This window comes from Macaca nemestrina, chromosome 11 (assembly GCF_043159975.1).
Source record: "Macaca nemestrina isolate mMacNem1 chromosome 11, mMacNem.hap1, whole genome shotgun sequence".
Lineage (NCBI taxonomy): Eukaryota > Metazoa > Chordata > Mammalia > Primates > Cercopithecidae > Macaca > Macaca nemestrina.
Window position 1 is genome coordinate 79878385 of NC_092135.1, and position 11097 is coordinate 79889481.

At 39.5% G+C, this 11097-nt stretch overlaps 1 pseudogene; it reads right to left on the reverse strand.

Annotated features, from left to right (window-relative positions):
- Positions 1 to 4924: 4924 nt before the first annotated feature.
- LOC139357290 (keratin, type I cytoskeletal 18 pseudogene) lies at positions 4925 to 6453 on the reverse strand (annotated as a pseudogene).
- Positions 6454 to 11097: the final 4644 nt, after the last annotated feature.

An 11097-nucleotide genomic window follows, 5' to 3' on the forward strand; every position in this document is an offset into this window, starting at 1 on the left:
ACTGTTCAACTCCCGCTTAAGAGTGAGAACATGCGGTGTTTGATTTTCTGTTCTTGTGTTAGTTTGCTGAGAATGATGGTTTCCAGCTTCATCCATGTCCCTGCAAACGACATGAACTCATTCTTTTTATGGCTGCATAGTATTCCCTGGTGTATATGTGCCACATTTTCTTTATCCAGTCTATCATGATGGGCATTTGGGTTGGTTCCAAGTCTTTGCTATTGTGAACAGTGTTGCAATAAACATACATGTGCATATGTCTTTATAGTAGAATGATTTATAATCCTTTAGGTATATACCCAGTAATGGGATTGCTGGGTCAAATGGTATGTCTGGTTCTAGATCCTTGAGGAATTGCCACACTGTCTTCCACAATGGTTGAACTAATTTACACTCCCACCAACAGTGTAAAACTATTTCTATTTCTTCACATCCTCTCCAGCATTTGTTTTTCCTGACTTTTTAATGATCACCATTCTAACTGGCGTGAGATGGTATCTCATTGTGGTTTTGATTTGCATTTCTCTGATGACCAGTGATGATGAGCATTTTTTCATATTTTTTTTGGCCACATAAATGACTTCTTTTGAAAAGTATCTGTTCATATCCTTCATGTTACAGTTTCTTTTGGTAATTTTGATTACCATTCGCTCCAATTAAGTCAGTCATGTAATATTTAACATACTTTTGCATGTGTTTAAAAAATGGCAGTTTAAATTTATTTTAGATACTGTAAGTAAATTGAAATTGTGAAGTATAGATTTAAAATACATTATTTTGAAATTTCCATCTGAAATGTTACGTAATTTTATGTTTGTTGAGTCACTCTGTAATTAATTCTAAAGCTCATACCATGAGCTGTTCACGCTGTTAAACTTTAAAATTGATTTGAGGAAGAAAAATTTCATCAGCTGTTTTAATTTAAATAAGTATGCATGTGCTTTGCCACTGGATAATTGTGCTAACTCAGGCTGGGCGCAGTGGCTCATGCCTGTAATCCCACCACTCTGGGAGGCTGAGGTGGGTGGATTATCTGAGGTCAGGAGTTCGAGAACAGCCTGGTCAAAATGATGAAGCCCTGTCTCTACCAAAAATACAAAATTAGCCAGGCATGGTGGTACACACCTGTAATCCCAGCTACTTGGGAGGCTGAGGCAGAATTGCTTGAACCCAGGAGGTGGAGGTTGCGGTGAGCCGAGGTAGTGCCACTGCACTTCAACCTGGGTGACAGAGTGAGACTCTGTCTCAAAAAAAGAAAAAAAAACTGCTCTTATCAAACAAGCCCTTGAAATTCCATTCAATTCATGAAGCCATCTCAGTTTCTTCTGGGACAGGTAGTAATTTACCCATTCTCAACCATTTAGAAATATTGTAAGTCCCTTTAACTTACTGAATCATAACAGACATTCGTTCCATTGTTTATACATAAAATTACTAAATATTAGTTAATGGGTAGTCCTAGATAAAATTTGTGAAGTTAGGTTGTCCTCTGCTCAAAACTGTTTCTGTTGTGAGTATTCTTTTTTTTCTTCTTATGCCCAAGTAATCAAATTCTGATAATGCCCATTGCATGCCTTAGGAATCTGTCTCCCATGCCCCACTCAGCTCCTCTTTCCTGGCAAGGCTTGTACTTTGGACTTTTCTGAACACCACACCTTACCCCATACTCATCAGCCAATGTTGATTCTTCTGGTGGCTGAGGGTCTTGTTGGATGACTGCATTGCTAATCTTGCCATTGCATTTCGCTGAAGTGCAAATAACTGGTAAATGATTCATGAGTCATGCCTCCCAGATTGTGTACTCATTTAATTAATGGAAGGCTTCGAAGGCTTAATTCCTAAGAGGGACTGAGCAATAATGAAAGTAGACTGAAGTATTTTGAAGGGTAGTGAAGGAAAGAAAGCTATACCCATGTGATAATTGGGTTTCCAATATAGCTGTTTTCAGTCTGAGTCTCAGAGGCTGACTTTGATGCAAGAACATTTGAGCAGGAGATAAGCTAAGGAAGTGCTCTCAAGAAAAATCAGTAGGGGCTTAAGGGAAGCAGAACAGGGAAGTGGAAGTAGCTAAGCATGGACTAATTTCAGGTCAACTCCCTTTCTCAGCCTCATCCTGCAGGGAGTTGTGTAAAGGAAATTACATTTCTGAGTTTGTCCTGGCTTGAGGAAAGGGAATCATTTGCCATAGCTTGCCCTGTGGTGGCCATAAACTCCCTGGCACTTCCTGCTGGTAAGTACGGCCAAAAAGGCTGTAGTAAACCAAGGACGGTCTCCTGAAGATCGAGATTGTGAGCTGTCAGAAGTGCAAATACAAAAGCTGGGGATGGGCATAGGAATCATAGGGATGTGGATGAAGCACCATCTGTATGCACTGTAATGGTGTGAACTTGAGAGGGAACAGAGTGGATGAACAATATCCATGCAGCCGTGACTTGGGCAGTGGGTCCTTCTTCCTGAAGGTAATTAAAGCACCAGATCAAGATATAGAATAATATAAGTACCCCAGAAGCCTTTCTTGTACTCACCTCCCATCAATAGACCCCTCGAAAAGGTAATCAGTACTCTGATTATACTTAGTTTTGCTTGCTTTGTAGCCTTATGTAAATAAAGCATACGCTATGTACTCTTCTCTGTCTGTCTTTTATATTTGACTTATTGAGAGATGCATCCACATTGTAGCATCTAGAGGTTGTTCATTCTTTTTCATTGCTGTGGAGGATTCAGTTATATAACTGTTTCACTATTTATTCTACTGCCGATGGGAGTTTGGGCCATTTCCATTTTGGGGCTATTATGAGTAATGGTGTTATAAATTTCTTTAAAGTGTATTTTGAGGCATAAATGTTTGCATTTCTGCAAGAAATATGTAAATACCTAAGAGTAGAGTTGATTACATAGACTACACATACGTTAAGCTTTAGTATAATAGATACTGCCATGTAGTTTCCCAAAGTGATTATAGCATTTTAACTCCCTCTAGCAGTATATGTGAATTTCAGTTACTCTACATTCTCTGCAATATTTGGGAGCCTCAGACTGTAAATTTTAGTCATTCTAAATGTGCAGCTTGTTTTTTAAACTGTCAGTAAATTGAAAACCCACGATTAGGAATTTTGTAGAAACTTCTCTTGATATTAGCAACCTCATTTTGAGAAATGCCAATATTAGTAAATAACTACTCTCCCCACGCATATGATAACGGCTAAATATTATTATTTATTTACTCAACTGATAAACGTTTTTTATTTTTAAGCATTTGGATCTGAATCAACAAGATGTCTCTTACATTGTGTATTGCTAGAAATAAAGGGTTGTGTCTATTTAAATTCGCTTTATATAGAACAAAGTTTAATGCTACGTAACCCATCAACTAATCAATACATATCTTTAAAAGACATTTTAGGTTGGCTAGTCTTTAGCCCAGAACTTCCTAGCTCCAATTTAAAATTAAGGCACTCCAGCAAAATATGTGGGAATATTTTGACATCTGTGTATATATACATATAGGAAATGAGTCATTTTAGTGTCAGCTGAAAAAAAAGCCACATTTTACGTGTATAAGACTATTTTTAAAAGTTGTAATTTTGTGTAGACTGAAACCTGATAGCAGGTGAGAGAGAGGTGGCTGTCTGTCCATGCATGGACTGTAATTAGAGAAAGATTTGAGCAGTATGCCTGTCCTCCAATATCATTATCACTATATATCATTTTACTAGTATGATTTTATCTTTTTAAGTGTTTTAGGACTCTGCAGTATCCAGTTAATAATGTTTTTAACTTAGGTAGTAGCCAGGCTGAAAAATAAGAAGCCATTGTAGGGGGCTCCAATGATCTAAAAAAAAAATTAGGCTTTTATTAGATGGCAAATTTGTTCTACCATGTGATTTTTGTGTTAATTTTTCTCCTTATAACTAAAAAAGTCTTACAAAATAAAAGGTAAATATTGCCTCAAAAATTGTGGATACCTGTATAAAGTATGTGCCCTCAATCCTTATCAGCTAACACCTGCTTTATAAATTAATGCCTTATCAGAGATTTGTAGAGTTAGCTACAGAGTAAGTCATTAAGATGTGGTGGTTGAAAGAAAGAAAAGCCAAAAATTATAGTGGAGAACTGTCTGGAGGGAAAGAAGATCTGCTCATAAATTACAGAGAGCAACAAAAATTTTAAAAATAATAAGTTTTCACAATTTTTCCAAAGCCTGCCTCTGCTTATTTTAGGATGAGCACAAACCATATGACTTCTATCTGGAGGCACTGTGAGATCAATGGTCTGGTAATGTCTGTTGATTTCCAGTATCAAATTCATAGAAGCATGCAGTGAGTAGAAGAGAAAGAATCTTGGCAATTTTGTAGTTTCTGTTCTTTCATCCAAATAGGAGAACCGGAGCTCAGCAAAGAGTGAAGAACAACCTCAATGTCACATAAAACGTTCTCCATCCTCCATTTCCACCAATTTCTCCAAACACCTCTCTCTCCCCTTCTCTTCAACAGTTTCCATTAGTGTTTTCCATTAACACAAAACTCAGAATTCTCTCTGCCATGGGCCCTTGTGTTTTTCGATGTTTGTGTCCTTGTTTATGCAATCTCTCCACTGCAACTGTGTCAGGCAGTGGGGACAGCAAAAATGTTGATGCTGCCATCTGGGAATCACTTTCTTATGGGGTTCACTCATGTAAACAAAGAACACTTGCTCTAAAGTACAGTGTAATCAACTCATGAAAATTATGAAACAAAACATGCTCTAGCTCCCCTTCTATGCCTGTTCAAATTACAGAAATTGCATTGAAATGCATTGAAATGATAGCAAACATTTTAGTAGACAATTCCGTAATACACGCTGATTTTAAAAGATGGACTCAGACCATAAATTTTGAGTGATTGTTGGAAGCTAAAGGGCGGATAGAATCACCTTGCTGCAGAAATCAGAAGAGGGACAACTGAAAAATAAAGGCTGTAACAGGAGCATGTGTCACATCATCATAGCAGTTTTCTTGCCTGCCTGCCTTCCTTCCTTCCTTCCTTCCTTCCTTCCTTCCTTCCTTCCTTCCTTCCTTCCTTCCTTCCTTCCTTCCTTCCTTCCTTCCTTCTTTCCTTCCTTCCTTCCTTTCACCTCTGAACTTTTTATTGACTTCCTGTTCCCCAAAGGGTATCCTGCTTCTGCTGGCTTGATGTCTTAGAACTTTGGTGTCATTGGTCTCAGACACCCTTTTGCTATCCATTGTCCGGTGGCTGGTGGTCTTTGGATGGTTTGCATGGAGTTGCTGCTGTCCAGGGCATCACCAAGATTGAGTCCTCATCGTCTTCAAGCAGGCAGTGGTAGGTGGCGCTCTCAGCCTCCAGCTTGACCTTGATGTTCAGCAGGGCCTCCTACTCCTGGGCCTGTTGCTGTCCCTCTGCCCGGCTCTGTGCCATCTCTGACTCCAGGTGCAGCAGAATCCCATTGAGCTGCTCCATCTGCAGGGTGTAGTGGGCCTCCACCTCCCTCAGACTGTTCTCCAAGCTGGCCTTCAGATTTCTCATGGAGTTCAGGTCCATCTTTATGGACTGGACTGTACGTCTCAGCTCTGTGAGCATCAACTCAGCATCTCCAACCTCGGCGGACTGTATGGTGACCACTGTGGTGCTCTCCTCAATCTGCTGAGACCAGTACTTGTCCAGCTCCTCTCGGTTCTTTCGAGTCAGCTCATCATATTGGGTCCGGATGTCTGCCATGATCTTGGCAAGGTCCTGAGATTTGAGGCATCTACCTCCACGGTCAATTCAGAGCTGGCAATCTGGGCTTGTAGGCCTTTTACTTCCTCTTTGTGCTTCTTCTTCATGAAAAGCAACTCCTCCTTGAGAGCCTCCATCTCTGTCTCCAGCTGCAGCTAAGTGACACTGGTCATCAGTCACCTTGCAGAGCCCATGGATGTCACTCTCCACAGACTGGTGCATGGCCAGCTCTGTCTCATACTTGACTCTAAAGTCATCAGCAGCAAGACAGGCATTGTCGATCTGTAGAACGATACGGGCATTGCCCACAGTATTTTCAAAGATCTGAGCCCTCAGGTCCTTGATTGTCTTGAAGTAATATCTCCAGTCTCTGACCTGGAGTCCCTTCTTCTCCAGGTGCTCTCGGATTTTGCTCTCTAGCTACCAGATCTTGGTCTCCAGGCTCCTCACTCTGTCCAGGTAGGAGGCCAGACGGTCATTCAGGCTTTATATTGTCTCCTTCTCATTCTGGATCTCCCATTCCTGCCAGACCCCTGGCCATCCCTGCGGCCATGCCCCCGGACCCCATGCCGCCCCGGAAGCTGGTGGAGTGGGACATAGAGATCCAGGAACCAGAGCCCCTGGCGCCTGCATAGACGCTGACCATGCTGCTGACCGGCCAGGTGCCATAGTTGGGCACCTGGACAGAGCCTGGGAACTGGTATTTGGTGGAGAAGATGGAGCAAGTGGTGAAGCTCATGCTGTCCGGGAGGAGAGTGAGAGGGCAGGTCTCAGGCTTTGCCGACGACCCATCATAGCAGTTTTCTAAGGAAGCTGCAGAGAAACATCAAGCTCAGATCGAACAAAGCAAAGAGTGGGAGGGGCCCCTGGGCCAGGCATCAGAGCAATAAATTAAAGACTTTATTTGAGTAATCTGGGTCTCACCCTCTATCCTCTATAAGCAGCTGTTTACCCCAGCAGTGTTTACTTCAGAATGAAGTCTAGAGGGGTGTTTGTTTGATATGCAGTGAATTTTCGTAGAAGAGTCGCTTGTATGAGGCTGTGGCTGGAGATAAAGGAAAGCAGAGCCTGAGCTAACTAGGGACCTTCACATCCACATAAAGACAGGGGAAGGAAGGAGAATCACTGATTCCCTTTGTCTGTAGGACACATTTGAGAGGGGGGAACTCTGAAGTAAGAGTTTAGACACAAGATACTCCCAGGGTGGGCAGTATAGAAGGTAATATACAACACACAGCAAGGCTGGGGATCCTCCAAGACTCGAAATAAAAGTTATTTGTACACAGTGGAGGTTTCTCAGTCTGGCCTCCTCTCAAACATTCAAGGCAAGTTTCTATATTCAGAACTTATATTCAGCGACAATAAAAGAGGCTCTCATTTGATCTGATGAAATACAATACAGACATTATCTAACAATTCTGTTTGATAAAGATAATTATAAATAGCAACCCCAAACCATAAACGTGCTAAATAAATTTAGGATAAAAGCAAATCATTAAAAATATTTAAAAGATCCAAAATGTTTCTGAGTAGCATGAATAGAAAAAACACTATCCACATTTAAACATACCCTAATATAATTTCAGAATGCCAAGGATAAATATAAAATCCAAAAAGTTGGCTGGGTGCAATGGCTCATGCCTGTAATCCCAGCACTTTGGGAGACCGAGGTGGGCAGACCATGAGGTCAGGAGTTCAAGACCAGCCTGGCCAACATGGTGAAACCCTCTCTCTCCTAAAAATACAAAAATTAGCCTGGCATGGTGGCACGTTCCTGTAATCCCTGCTACTTAGGAGGCTGAGGCAGGAGAATTGCTTGAACCAGGACCCGGGAGGCAGAGGTTGCAGTGAGCCAAGATTGGGCCACTGCACTACAGTCTGGGCTACAGAGCGAAACTGTCTCAACAAACAAACAAACAAACACACAAACAAAGAAACAAATCCAAAAATTTTTCAAGAGAAAAAAAATCAGATTGCTAATGATAGAGTTCCCATGTTGAAAGTGAAGGAATAATATTGAAGTTGTGAAAGAAAAAAAATATTAACCTAGAGTTCTTTTTTGCTTTTTAAAAAAATTTTAATTAAAAAAAAATTGTCATGAGTGCACAGTAGGTGTATGTATTTATGAGGTACATAAGATATTTTGATACAGGCATACAATGCATAATAATCAACTAGGAGTAAATGGGTATCCATCACCTCAAACATGTATCCTTTCCTTGTGTTAGAAAAAATTCAATTATAACTCTTAGTCATTTTAAATGTATAATGAATTATTGTTGACTGTATTCACCCTGTTGTGCTATCAAATACTAGATCTCATTTATTCTATATAACTATGTTTTTGTACCCATTAACCAACCCTACTCCCTCACTCCACAAGTGCACTTCCCAGCTTCTTGTAACCATCATTCTGCTCTCTATTGCCATGAGTTCAATTGTTTTAATTTTTAGATCCCATAAAAAATGGAGAACGTGCAAAGTTTGTCTTTCTGTGCTTGGCTTATTTCACTTAATTAACATAATGACTTCCAGTTCCATCCATGCTGTTGCAAATGACAAGATTTCATTCTTTTTCATTGCTGAATAGTGTTCCAAAGAAAATATGCACCACAATTTCTTTATCCATTGGTATGTTGATGGACACTTAGGTTGCTTCTAAATCTTGACTATTATGAATAGTGCTGCAATAAACATGAGGGAGCATATATCTGTTCAATTTACCGATTTCCTTTCTTTTGGATATACACTAAGCAGTGGAATTACTGGATCATATGGTAGCTCTATTTTTTAAGGTTTTTTGTTGTTGTTGTGGTTTTTTCAGGGGTTTTTTTGTGCTTAAAATTTCTTTTCTTTTTTGTTTTTTTATTTTATTTTATTTTATTATTATTATACTTTAAGTTCTAGGGTACATGTGCATAACATGCAGGTTTGTTACAGATGTATACTTGTGCCATGTTGGTGTGCTGCACCCATCAACTCATCAGCACCCATCAACTTGCCATTTACATCAGTTATAACTCCCAATGCAATCTATTTTTTAGTTTTTTAAGGAACCTCCATACTATTCTCCATAGAGGCTCTACTAATTTACATTCCCACCAATGGGGTACAAATGTTCCTTTTTCGCTACATCCTCAGTAGGATTTGTTATTATCTGTCTTTTGGGAAAAAAGCCATTTTAACTGGGGCGAGATGATGTCTCATTGCAGTTTTATTTATTTATTTATTTATTTATTTATTTATTTATTTATTTATTATTTGAAACAGAATCTTGCCCTGTTACCCAGGCTGAAATGCAGTGGTGCAATCTCAGCTCACTGCAACATCCGCCTCCCAGGTTCAAGAGAGTCTCCTGCCTCAGCCTGCAGAATAGCTGGGATTACAAAAGCCCGCCACCACACCTGGCAAATTTTTATGTTTTTAGTAGAGACAGGTCTTCACCATGTTGATCAGGTTGTTCTCAAACTCCTGACCTCAGGTGATCCACCCACCTTGGCCTCCCAAAATGCTGGGATTACAGGTGTGAGTCATCGCACTCAGCCCAACATCTCATTAGAGTTTAGTATGCATACCTCCGATGATCAATGATGTTGAGTGCCTTTTCATATACCTGTTTGCCATTTATTTATCTTCTTTTGAGAAATCTGTATTCAGATCTTCTTTCCACTTTTAAATTGGATTATTAGATTTTTTTTCCTATAGAGTTGTTTGAGCTCCATATATTTTTGTTATTAATCCCTTGTCATAAGAACAGTTTGCAAATATTTTCTGCCATTTTATGGGTTGTCTCTTCACTTTATTGATTGTTTCCTTTACTATGCAGAATCTTTTTTTTTTTTTTTTTTTGAGACGGAGTCTCGCTCTGTCGCCCAGGCTGGAGTGCAGTGGCCGGATCTCAGCTCACTGCAAGCTCCGCCTCCCGGGTTCACGCCATTCTCCTGCCTCAGCCTCCCGAGTAGCTGGGATTACAGGCACCCGCCACCAAGGCCGGCTAATTTTTTGTATTTTTCGTAGAGACGGGGTTTCACCGTGTTAGTCAGGATGGTCTCGATCTCCTGATGTCGTGATCTACGCGCCTCGGCCTCCCAAAGTGCTGGGATTACAGGCGTGAGCCACCGAGCCCGGCCAGAATCTTTTTAACTTGATGTGATCCTATTTATCCATTTTTGCTTTAGTTGCCTGCGCTTGTCAGATATTACTCAAGAAATCTTTGCCCACTCCAATGTCCTGAAGGATTTCATCAATGTTTTCTTTTAATGGTTTCATAGTTTGGGGTGTTTGATTTAAGTCTTTAATCCATTTTGATTTGATTTTTGTACATGACAAGAGATAGGAGTCTAGTTTCGTTCTTCTGCATATAAATATTCAGTTTTCCTGGCACCATTTATTGAAGAAACTGTCTTTTCCTCAATGTATGTTCTTGACACCTTTGTTGAAAATGAGTTCACTGTAGATGTGTATATTTGTTTCTGGGTTCTCAATTTGGTTCCATTGGTTTATGTCTGTTTTTATGCCGGTACCATGCTGCTTTGGTTACTACAGCTTTAAAGTATAAATTGAAGTCAGATAATGTGATGCCTTCAGTTTTGTTCTTTTTGCTCAGGATAGCTTTGGCTATTCTGGATCTTTGGTTACAAATAAATTTTGGGATAGTTTTTTCTATTTCCATGAAGAATGTCATTGGTATTTGGATAGGGCTTGCACTGAATCTGTAGATTGCTTTAGGGAGTATGGACATTTTAACAACATTAATTCTTCCAATCCATGAACGTGAAATATTTTTGCATTCTTTTGTTTCCTCTTTATTTTATTTCATTAGTGTTTTATAGTTTTCATTGTAAATACTTCACTTCTTTGGTTAAGTTTATTCCCAGGTATTTTATTTTATTTTGCTTGTAGCAATTGTAAAGGTAATTATTTTTTTATTTCCTTTTCAGATTGTTCACTGTTGGCATATAGAAACGCTACTAATTTTTATGTGTTAATTTTGTATTCTACAGCTTTTCTGAATTTGTTTATGAGTTCTAATAGGTTTTTGGTGGAGGCTTTAGGGTTTTTACAAATCTAAGATTATGTCATCTGCTAAGAAGGATAATTTGACTTCTCCCTTTCCAATTTGGAGGCACTTTATTTATTTTTCTTGTCTGATTTGTCCCTTGTACTTCCAGTACCATGTTGAATAACAATGGTGAAAGTGGACATCATGATCATGTTCCAAATCTTAGAGGAAAGTCTTTCAATTTTTCCCCATTCAGTATGATACCAGCTGTGGGTATGTCATATATGGCTTTTATTGCATTGAGATATGTGTCTTCTATACCGAGTTTTTTGAGTGTTTTTTTTAATCTTAAAAGGATATTGAATTTTATCAAATGCATTT